The sequence below is a fragment of the Alligator mississippiensis genome, chromosome 7, assembly GCF_030867095.1.
Source record: "Alligator mississippiensis isolate rAllMis1 chromosome 7, rAllMis1, whole genome shotgun sequence".
In the NCBI taxonomy this organism is placed as follows: domain Eukaryota; kingdom Metazoa; phylum Chordata; order Crocodylia; family Alligatoridae; genus Alligator; species Alligator mississippiensis.
Genome location: NC_081830.1, coordinates 6,448,177 through 6,458,643, shown reverse-complemented (window position 1 = coordinate 6,458,643; position 10,467 = coordinate 6,448,177).

Below are 10,467 nucleotides of genomic sequence, written 5' to 3'. Positions count from 1 at the left end.
CCTGGATAGTTCATATATCCAGATCATGTTGTAGTTGGTGAATGTGTAGCCAGAGGTTTTACAACTCAGCTTGGCCGACTCCCCAGACTTCTTGACTTCTGCCCCAGACTGTGTCATCTGGATCTGGGAGCTGACACCTGGAGGAAAAGATCAAGGGAAGAATATAAATACGATTCCCCCCCGCCCTTTTTTTTTCCATTGTTTCCTCTCATGTATATACAAGTCTGTCTATATTTATTCATGGGAATCATTAAACTGCTTCTATCTTGTTACAGCTGCATCACAGCCAAATGGGACACAAGTACTCGAGTACTGACAAGACAGAAGGGCACAGGGAGGCTCTGCTTGGGACTCACATTACTTAATGGATTTGGACACCAAATCCCCACCCAAATGACTGCTTGGTACCCAAGTTTCCCAGATGGGACTGAGAACACAAACCTAATTCCCAGCTCTGGGCTGTGATGAGGATTCCCTCCTTCCCCTCCCAGACCCACTTTTCTAACCAGATGGCTGTACCTCTCCTGCACTTACATGAGCAAGCTGTCAAATAAAAGCAGCATAACTAGACCCATCCTTTCCATGCCCAGAGGCCTGTACGGACTCTGATCTCTTTATTCCTCTGCTGGTGGATTTTCCATGGTATCAGCTACTCTCCTTTATCAGAACAGGGCCTTTCTTATTTGCATGTCATTACCACTAATCATTTTCATGAATCTCAGCTGCTACTTTCCCTGCCCTTACATGATGCCCTAGCCCCCAGGGCTGGCAGTGTTAATGGATCCTGATTCAGGAGCACCCAAAAAAACATTGCCCTCAAGGAGAAAGAATGATGAGTTTCACGTTAACCAGGAAGACCCTGTGTCCAGGGATTTCTTGGACTGTGGTATCCACTACAAATGCAATTGGTATCCCTGAGATGCAAAGAACACGAGCCCACTGCCATAGAAAAGCTTTTCTTCTGGGATTCCTGAGGTTTCCAAGGGGAACTAAATGCTGAGTTCCCATTTCTTGAAGAGGAGATGTGGGTGCTCAGAGCCACACTTGGGAAATCACAGCCTCAGTAGCTTGAAGAAAATGAAATCAGAAAGGCTGGACCCTCAGTTCCATCATCTTAATGAGTTTGCCCCCAGTTTAGCAAGTCAGCTTCCTGCAAGTGTGTGGCCATGCTCTTTTGTTACATAGATCAGTGATTTTCAAACTTGTGAAGTCACACAACCCGTTCATATCACTATTCCTGCCACCACTCTGCCATTACCTCCAATCTCTTTGCAGAACAAACCCCTGATGACCCAGCGCAGAACCCTAGGGTCCCGTGGAACAGTTTGAAAACCCTGGTAAAAGAAGCAGAACCCCTGTAATTTCAGCTTTCAGAGGACTGGAAAAGGGCCAATGTGGTTCCCATTTTCAAAAAAGGGAGGAAGAAGGACCCAGGGAACTATAGGTGAGTTAGTCTTACCTCGATCCTGGGTAAGCTTTTTGAGAGAATTATCCTGGCAGGGACAGGGGCTGTTGGACAGGAGGGGGATGTGGGAGTGCCCTGCACTGCCTGCCATGTCCTCTGCAGGGAACCAGCTGTGAAAGTGCAAGGGCAGATGTTTGTCTAGGCTCAGCCTGCCTTTCCCACACTGTTTCCCTCTTTCACAGTGATACTGGGCCATGTCTTCGGGTCTCAGGCTGTTCATCTGCAGGTAGCCCTTATGGTAGTCAGGGCTGTAACAGTGAGGGATGGTCTGTATTATTTCATAGTACAATCACTGGCCTGGCCCCAGCAGCCTGGGGGTTTCTTGCTTTATTCAGAAGGTCCCTATTCTGGGATAGAAATGACAGCATTTCCCAGCTGGGCTGAGGGAGGGCTGCCTCCAGAAAGTGAGTGTCCAAGGTACTTGTTATACAGCTGCTTGTGTGGGCACAGATACAGTTGGGGTATGGGGCTTAAATGCAGCATGGCCCATTGCAGGAAGGGGGGCAGTTTTTGAGTTGAATATTTTTCTTTGAGCTTTCTAGGGAATTGGGGAAAGGTGGACCATAATGATTCTTTCCTCTGTCTGGCCTAGCGTGCGTCTTTATGGGCACCTTCAGTCTGTGTGGAAGTAGAGGGATTTCTGTCCTAATACCACCACTCTATTTTATGATTCTGGGAAATCTCTTGGGGACTCCCTGGCTGCATTTCTTGGGCAGTATTTTCACTCTTGGGGTCCCAAATTAAGGCACCTGGAAGTTGAAACTCCCATGGCACAAGCACCACCCTGCTCAGGTGGGTTATTTGTCCTGAGCCCCTGGAGCTCCTATTACCAGTGGGCTGAGACACATCCTTCTCCTCAGCAGTTGTATTAATTCAGGTGCTTACATATTGCTCTGGGGACTTGAGCGGCTAGTCTCTGGGTTATATGATTGTGGCTGCTCAGCTCACTTTGGATGAGACTGCAATATGCACAAGGCTCAGAAATGTCATCTTGGACTCAGGACACCTGCAACTACTGAAAAGGAGGCTCCAACTGCTCTGGATATGATGATGACAGATATTAAGTTGTGATCCTGACAGGAAATGGAAGAGTTAAATCTGTCTGCTAGATTTCTTCCCTCCATAGTAATGCCCTGTCCCCATTCCTGTCCCAGGACTGTGTTGCTACAGTCACTGGTGCCCTCCTGTGGGCACTGGGGAAAGGGCTGGACTCATGGTTTTTTCATTTGGTCTAATAGGAGTCGCCTCACTGTGTTTCTGGTACAGTAATACATGGCTGTGTCCTCAGGTTTCAGGCTGTTCATTTGCAGGTGCAGCAGATTCTTTGGGTTGTCCCTGGAGATGGTGAATCTCCCCTTCACCGAGTTAACGTACTGTATGGTACTCCCAGCCCAGTAACTAATCGTGGCAACCCACTCCAGCCCCTTCCCAGGAGCCTGTCGCACCCAGCTCATCCAGTAATCTCCAAAGGTGAATCCGGAGGCATTGCAGGAGAGGCGTAGAGAGTCTCCAGGCTCCCTCACATCTCCTCCAGACTCTACCAGCTGCACCTGGGACCAGGTACCTGGGAAAAGAGATATATCAATGATGTGAATCTCGCCTGCAAATGCTCCAAGGCTCCATGGTGTCTCATTGAGTTACAAGTAGAAAATACCTTGCAGAGCTGCTGCCATGAGAATCAAGCTGAGCCACAGGCCCATCTTTCCTGGGGCTGAAGGGCAGAGAGCTCAATGCACTGGATGAGCACTGCACAGAAGGCAAGCTATGAATTCTCTCCAGCTGCAGCCTGGGCAGATGGAGACACAGATTTAAGCAGGAAACTGGCCACCCCCATTTGCATGTATTCCTGCTTATATGGAACAAAAACCCCTTGCACTAATGATCAGAGCCATCTGCACTGGGGCAGGGACAGTATTTGGGGTTGCACAGTCCACACTAGGGTAGGGCTGCATTGGCTACATCTTTGTAATGATGAGTGCTGTTAAGAAGAATACCTATTTAAGAAAAGCAACTATTGTTTATTATTTTTAAGAAAGACTCTAGAAATGTTTTGCAAACAACTCTCTGCAACAGCTACAGCTCAGGTCTGTCTCTCCCAGCAATCCTAGCTAGCTCTGAGTAACAAACTAAACAGCACTAGGTTTCTTTTCAAGAGACAATGCACTATTCCCACATCTCCCCTTTTTAAACAGCTAGCTTTCTACCTATAGCACAACTTTAATGCCATATATTTTTAAAGAAATTACATTATAACATTATTGTGTTCAATAAGCCTTTGTGGTGCTTGGTGTAGTCTGTTTGATCTGCTTGGTGCTGCTTCAGCCTCTTTAGTGACTGAAGCGGGTGTCTCTTCTTGCAGTGCCTCTGTAGTCTCCTCTGAGCAGCTTTCCTGAGCCTGCTTGTGTGTAGTCTCCAGCTGTTCACTCCTCCTATCCTCCTCCCCTTGTTCAGAAATGTGTTGCAAATGTCTCCTGTTACTTCAAAAAGACTATCCATCCTGAGTCAATATGACATAAGATTGGGGAGCAACCTTATGAATAACCTGTACTTTCTGGTCCCAGCTGTCACCATTATAAATACGAATTCCACCATTGGGCTTCAGTGCTTGCATTGCCCATGCCCCTTTGTCATAGTTCAATTCTTGTTTAGCTTTGGCCTGGTGCTTATAGCTGTGCAAGTAAGTGTCAGGCCTGCGAGTTGTTACTATCAGCCCACGTAACCTAGTTCTCAACTTTCTGTTACATAAAATCTCAGCAAGGGACAGGCCATATCTTAGGGGAACTGACCTATAATTCAGAATTGCTAAATATTCAGGTGCAGCACCCGGATCACCACCTGAATCATTGGCTTTCTTTAATAATCACTTTATTATCTTAACATTTTCCACAAGCCCATTAGGCTGAGGGTATCTTGGGCTTGATATAACATGCAAACCGTAGTCTGTGCAATTTTTTAAAAATCCGTGCCCCAAGAACTGGGAGTCATTGTCTGACATAATCCTATGTGGAATTCCACATCTGGAAAAGCTTGATTTAAGATGCAGTATAATTGGTGTGCTGTCCTTCTCTCTTTAAAGGCTGGCTCAAGCTCCTCTCTCTAATGTGTGTTTGATCACTCTCTGGTCCCCAACCAGCTTTCCTTCATGTGATCCCCCTGCATCATGTCCTTTGTACACTCCTGTAGTGCTCCCCATCTGCCCATAGCCATCTCCATGGCACAACCAGTGACCTTGTTCTGTGTAGTCTTTCCTTGGGACTCTTTGGTGGTCAGCAGGTCTGCAAATGACAGCTTAATAATGGATTTGGGAACTGAGGAGCCTAACATTATGTTCAGCTTGAATAAGACTCTGGGTCCCAAATCCCTGTAGAGACTGAGGGTAATAGAGGCACTGCTTACACCCCAGGATGAGTGCTCACCAGGGCATCCAAGAGGCTCTGTAATAGCCAGATGCTTCTTTATACAGTTTTTGTCTTGGTCTAGATGGGGGTTGTGTCACTATGTACAAGCACAGTAATACACAGTGGTGTCATCAGCCCTCAGGCTGCTGAGCTGCAAATAGGCTGTGCTGATGGAGGTGTCCCTGGGGCCCAGTTCTTCCCTCTGCAGCTGTGGTACCCCCAGGACCACCAGCAGGTGTGTGCTGCCTGGAGGTGCCGCTATGGAGGGAAGCACTGCCGCCCCCACTACGCAGCTCAGGGGCCCCTCACCCCACCGGCAGTTCACCCCCCCCACACCCTGCCGCCAGAGGCAGGTAAGGATCAGGCCCCACCCTTGTGTATATGCCATGGGGGTTTAGTTCAGTTTAGTTCTCCCTAAATTGAAGAAATGTTTTTAAAAACCCAACATTACAATTTAGGAAGAATTAAACCAAATTAAACACCTGTGGTGTGTACAACCAGCCCAGGTGTCTGTCTGCCTGTAGTGAAAAGATGGGTGGTGAAAAATATTACCCTATCCCAACTTCCTTTAGGTTTATTGCATCATTTCGATATATATTTTTTCTCTTCCATGAAAAAAAATACAAAACAAGATAATTTTCCTCCTTTCTTTCTTGAGGGTTTTCAGTTTTCTGTTACCACAGCAAAATCTAAGTTTGTTTCTAATCTTTCCAGCATGATGCAAATGATTTTTCTTCCCCTGGCCCCTCCTCCCAACCCATCGCCAATCACAGGGATATAAATTCCTTCTGGCCCTTCTCTCTATTGTGTATGTATGCTTTTCGATCCAAATCCCACTTCTACCCTTCTTGATGCAGCAGTGAGAGAGGTACTGGTCTTTCTCTGATCAGAACTAGGCAGGAGAAGAGAAGAGATGTGGCTTGAGAGACCTAAGCAGGGTAGGTCCTGATGGAGAGGGAGGGTATGTGGAGAGGTGGGAGGCTGCACGCATGCACCACCCTGAAAAAGAGGCAAGAAAGACTTTCAAGTGTTGTGAAACGTGTCAGCATGTCCTGCATAGTACATAACAGCATTACACATTGAGACTGATGTAGTGTTGGCAGGACAGAGGTGAGTGGAACCTGGTCCTGTTTGCCCACAGTGTACCTTCTGGTGAAAGAGCCTCTTATGGGGTTGGGCTTGCTCATGGCCCCTGTGACAGCTACTTGTGTAACAGAGGCCCATGCTAGAGTTAACTTAATAAGTAACTCGGGTACGTATAAATGTGTCAGTCATTGTGTCTGTCTAGGTCATCTCACACCACCCCTGGGCAGCACACCCTCCTCTAGTGCTGCAGCTCCCTCTGTCATGGGGTATGAAGATGCTATATTGTACAGATGCCAGTGGATCTCCCCTTCCCAGCCTGATTCCCTTCCTCCCCACCCACCCCTTTGCAAAGTACCAGTGATAACCTGTCCATGCTTTTCTCTCCTCTTGGAGTGGGTGAGGCAAGCTAATTTTATCCCTCAACACCCCCTGCTCCATAACCTACAGTTGGGTCCCAGATCCATTCTGTTCCTTACAAGGGCCTTTCCTCCTCTGGCAACAACATCAACCCAAGTCTGAGCTGGAAATGTGATGAGGCTATTCATAGCCTAAACCTGGTGGATCTGCAAGAGAAGTCTTGATCCACCTCCTGGCTTTGGACAAAGGTCCCTGCAGCCTCCTGCACCACATAAGTGTTTATCAGGGTAACCGTGTTGACAAGAAACCAGGATTCCTGTAGAGTGAGGTTTTTGTATTGCTCTGGATGCATTTTGTCTCACTGTACAGTGGCCACAGTAATACATGGCCACATCATTGACCCTCAGGCTGCTCAGCTGCAGATAGGCCATGCAGATGGAGGCATCCTTGCTGACAGTGAGCCCTATAAGGCCTTGGCATAGTCAGTGTCCCCAGAAGAAGGGTTGATGCATGCCACCCATTCCAGCCCTTTCCCACAGGGCCGACGGGCCTAGTTAATGTTATTGCTGGTGAAGGTATAACCAGAGGCTTTGCACATCAACTTCACTGACTCCCCAGCCCTCTTGATTTCTGCCCTGAACTGGGTCAGCTGGATCTCAGCGCTGACACCTGTGGGGGAAGAACCATCAGTAGCTGCTAGCCATGTCATCTCTGCCTGTTGCTTCTCTCCCCAGACCTAGACACATTCTTCTGCTGCTCCCTCTTGGGTGCATCTCACCTTCTTGCAGGTATTAATGCTCCCAGAGACACCCCATTTGTTTCAGGGAGGAGGATGGTCTCATCCTTGCTTTCATGAGAGGAAAGTGAGGCATAGAGACCAGCATCTTGAGGAGGGGATGTAGCTGCCTCTTGCCCAGTGAAGTAGGTGATGTACAAACCTCCTGGAGAGGATGTAAGACTTGGAAGTCCATTGTCATCATCCCCGGGCTGGCCTGTAACCCCAGCACTCTGTGATTTCCCAGTCAGGCTGCCCCATGTCCCCAGCGTTACCTAAGCAAGCATCCAGGAAGAGAAGCAGCCCAAGACCTGTCATCTTCATTCCATGCAGCGACCCTGTGGGCTGAGCACACTGGAGCTCTTCTCTTCACACCTCAGTGAGGATCAGATGCTCTCCTTTACCAGGGTGAGGCCCAGTCTTATGTGCATGTGGTCACTCCTAAATCATATGCATAAAACCATGGTTTGCCCTACTGTGCTCGTAAAGGACATGAGTCACCTGAAGGGGCAGCATCCTGGTGGCACATTGCATCCCTGTCAGGTCAACCATGATTCAGGGAAGCGCTGTCATGTATCCATGTCAGTGGGGCTGAAGCATAAGCTTCAACACAGGAATCCAATATCCAGGTGTATAACACTGAGGGTACAAGGGGTGATGCCCAAATTGATGCGAGTGTCCTTGGCATGAATAGAATAGAATAGAATAGACCTGTAAGATCAGTCTCCTGCCATGGGCATGAGGTAATTGGGCTCAAACAAGCACAACAAGGTGCTTGTCCAGCCTCCTCTTGAGTACCTCCAGGGATGGCAACTACACCACCTCTGCTGGGTATGTGTTCCAGACTTATGGAAGAAGACGTTTTTCATTATGCCTAGCCTAAATTTTCCTCAAGTAGCTTGTGCCCATTGGACCTTGTCCTCCCAACGGGTGCCTTTCTGAAGAGTTGCTCCCCTAGATCTTGGTGTTCGCCCCTCACATAGGGAGCTATGAAGTCACCTCTCAGTCTTCCCTTACTCGCACTAAACACACTCAGTTTCTGGAGTCTCTCCTCATAGGGCCTATCCTCCAGGCCCTTGATTATATACATGACCCTTCTCTGTAACCTTTTGAACTTATCTACATCCTTCTTGAAGTGTGGTGCCCAGAACTGGGCACGGTACTGCAGCTATGACCTCCCCAATGCTGAATAGAGGAGGAGCAACTCTGTGCATCTATCGGTGACACACCTGTTGATGAACGCTACAGTTCTATGTGCCCTGCTGGTGACTTCATCACTGGCTTCATCTGTTTGCCCTACTGGCTCATATTCATCCTCTGGTGAACTGTCACCCCCACTTCCCTTTCAGATGTAGTGTTAGCCATTGGGACTCATGAATGGGAGCATGCTTTGCTGGTGAGTTAAGCACCGTAGGTCTTAATTCCCTGCTTCCCCCACCCTCCCCTCTCAAGAGCTGGACAGTGTGGTGTCATTGTTTGGAAAAAAGCATCCTCCCAAATCTCTCCTTCATGGAGATGAGGATGGGAAAAGCCCCAGGGTCTGTCCTTAGTGCTGTCTTCTAGTAAGTCTATATCATTACTAACATGTGAACTTCTGGTGCCACCCAGTGGCTCTGTGACCTTGTGAAATAGCAAAACTTGACTGAACCAAAGAAATGCTCCTTCTTTGTTAAACAATGCAGTGCAAGCCCCAGCCTGAAATAAAGTGACCAGGGTAAACTGGAACCCAGTTCCCATAGGCTTGCTCTGAAGCTGTCTTTCCTAGTTTGTCTAATGGCTTTAGAAGAAGGCCATAGAAACTAGGGCTGTGCGAAGCTTTGGTCCCTGATTCAATTTGGTGGAGATTCAGCCCAATTCGGTGGCCGAATCTCTGAATCTGAATTGAATCAGAGAACCCTTTAATCTCTCTGAATTGAACTGAATCCTGTGGGATGCTCCATCTGCCCCAGCATTGCAGCATTCACAAGCCTTGCTGGTACCTTGAGGTATGTAGATACCTCCAGGGAATGTTTTTGCCCTTTTCTAATTAAATTGAACATCTGAAGGCCTGTCAGACTGTGGATCCTGCAGGCCTCAGCACTGCCTGAGCCAGGCCTGGCCCAGCCCTCGGCCGGTGTGGGGCGGGGAGCTGTGGTTACAGGGGCAGTGGTCAGTGCTCTCCTTCCTAAGGGCAGAGCCGGGGCTGTCACAGTCCTCCCCACCAGGGCTTCCCCTCCCAATTCTTCTGGAGGTTTATGTCTGAGCTCTGAATAGGTTTCTCTCACTGTGGTTCTCTCGTGCAGTAATACCACGCCGTGTCCTCGAGGCTCAGGCTGTTGATCTGCAGGTTCAGCAGGCCCTGGGAGTTGTCCCTGGAGATGGTGAATCGTCCTTTCACCACACTGGCGTAAGAAGTGCTTTTTCCATCATCAGTAATTTTAGCCAACCACTGCAGCCCCTTCCCAGGAGCGTGTCGGACCCAATACATGTGGTAGCTGCTGAATTTAAACCCAGAGGCTTTGCAGGAGAGGCGCAGACAATCTCCAGGCTTCCTCACATCTCCTCCAGACTCTACCAGGTGCACCTGGCATTGAACACCTGAAAACCAAGGTAGGATCCAAGAGTAACTAGTATCAAAACAGCACCAATGCAGCACTCCCCTCCCTCTCCCTGCCCTGCCCTGCGGGAGGATGAAATACCTTGCAGAACTATTGCCAGGCCAAGGAGGTGGAGCCCAAGTCCCATCTTCCCTGGTCCTGGGGAAAGCTCTTGGGTGTTGGCCGGTGACTGCGCAGACCCGAGGGGCTGTGGGTTGTCTGTGCAGGTGCTGCCTGGGCAGCAGGACAGATTTATCCAGGGCAGCCTGCCCCTGATTTGCATCTCCCCTGCCTTACCCCTGCCCCTGCTGATTTCCCCTGGGCGGGGATAAGTTGTACTGGGCATGGACAATGGGTGCTGGACCCTCCCATCCCACCTCTGTGGACATCTCCCATGCCAACCCCCATCTCCTGCTTGCTGTTTAGCTGATGGGACCTTCCCCAACCCCTGGGAGAATGGTGCCATCTCATGTGGGGGTTTCTAATATTAGGGAAGGCTGCCCAGGCCCTGTGGTAGGCTCCCAAGGAGCAGAGATTCAGGGCTGTGCTTGTTGGGTGCTGTGGTCATAGTGCTGAGGGCCAGCAGGGAGTCTCTGTGTACTCAGTGGGTCTTGGCTAGGGGCTGTAGGACTGAGGAGCCCAGCTCTGGGCAGTGCCAGCCATACCCACTGCCTCCAGACTGCTGGGAAAGTAAAGTCTGGGGAGGCTTTTGGAAGTGTCCAGTTCATGGAGATTTCATATTTCATAGACATTAGGGCTGGAAGGGACCTCGGAAGATCATCGAGTCCAGCCCCCTGCCCCAGGGGCAAG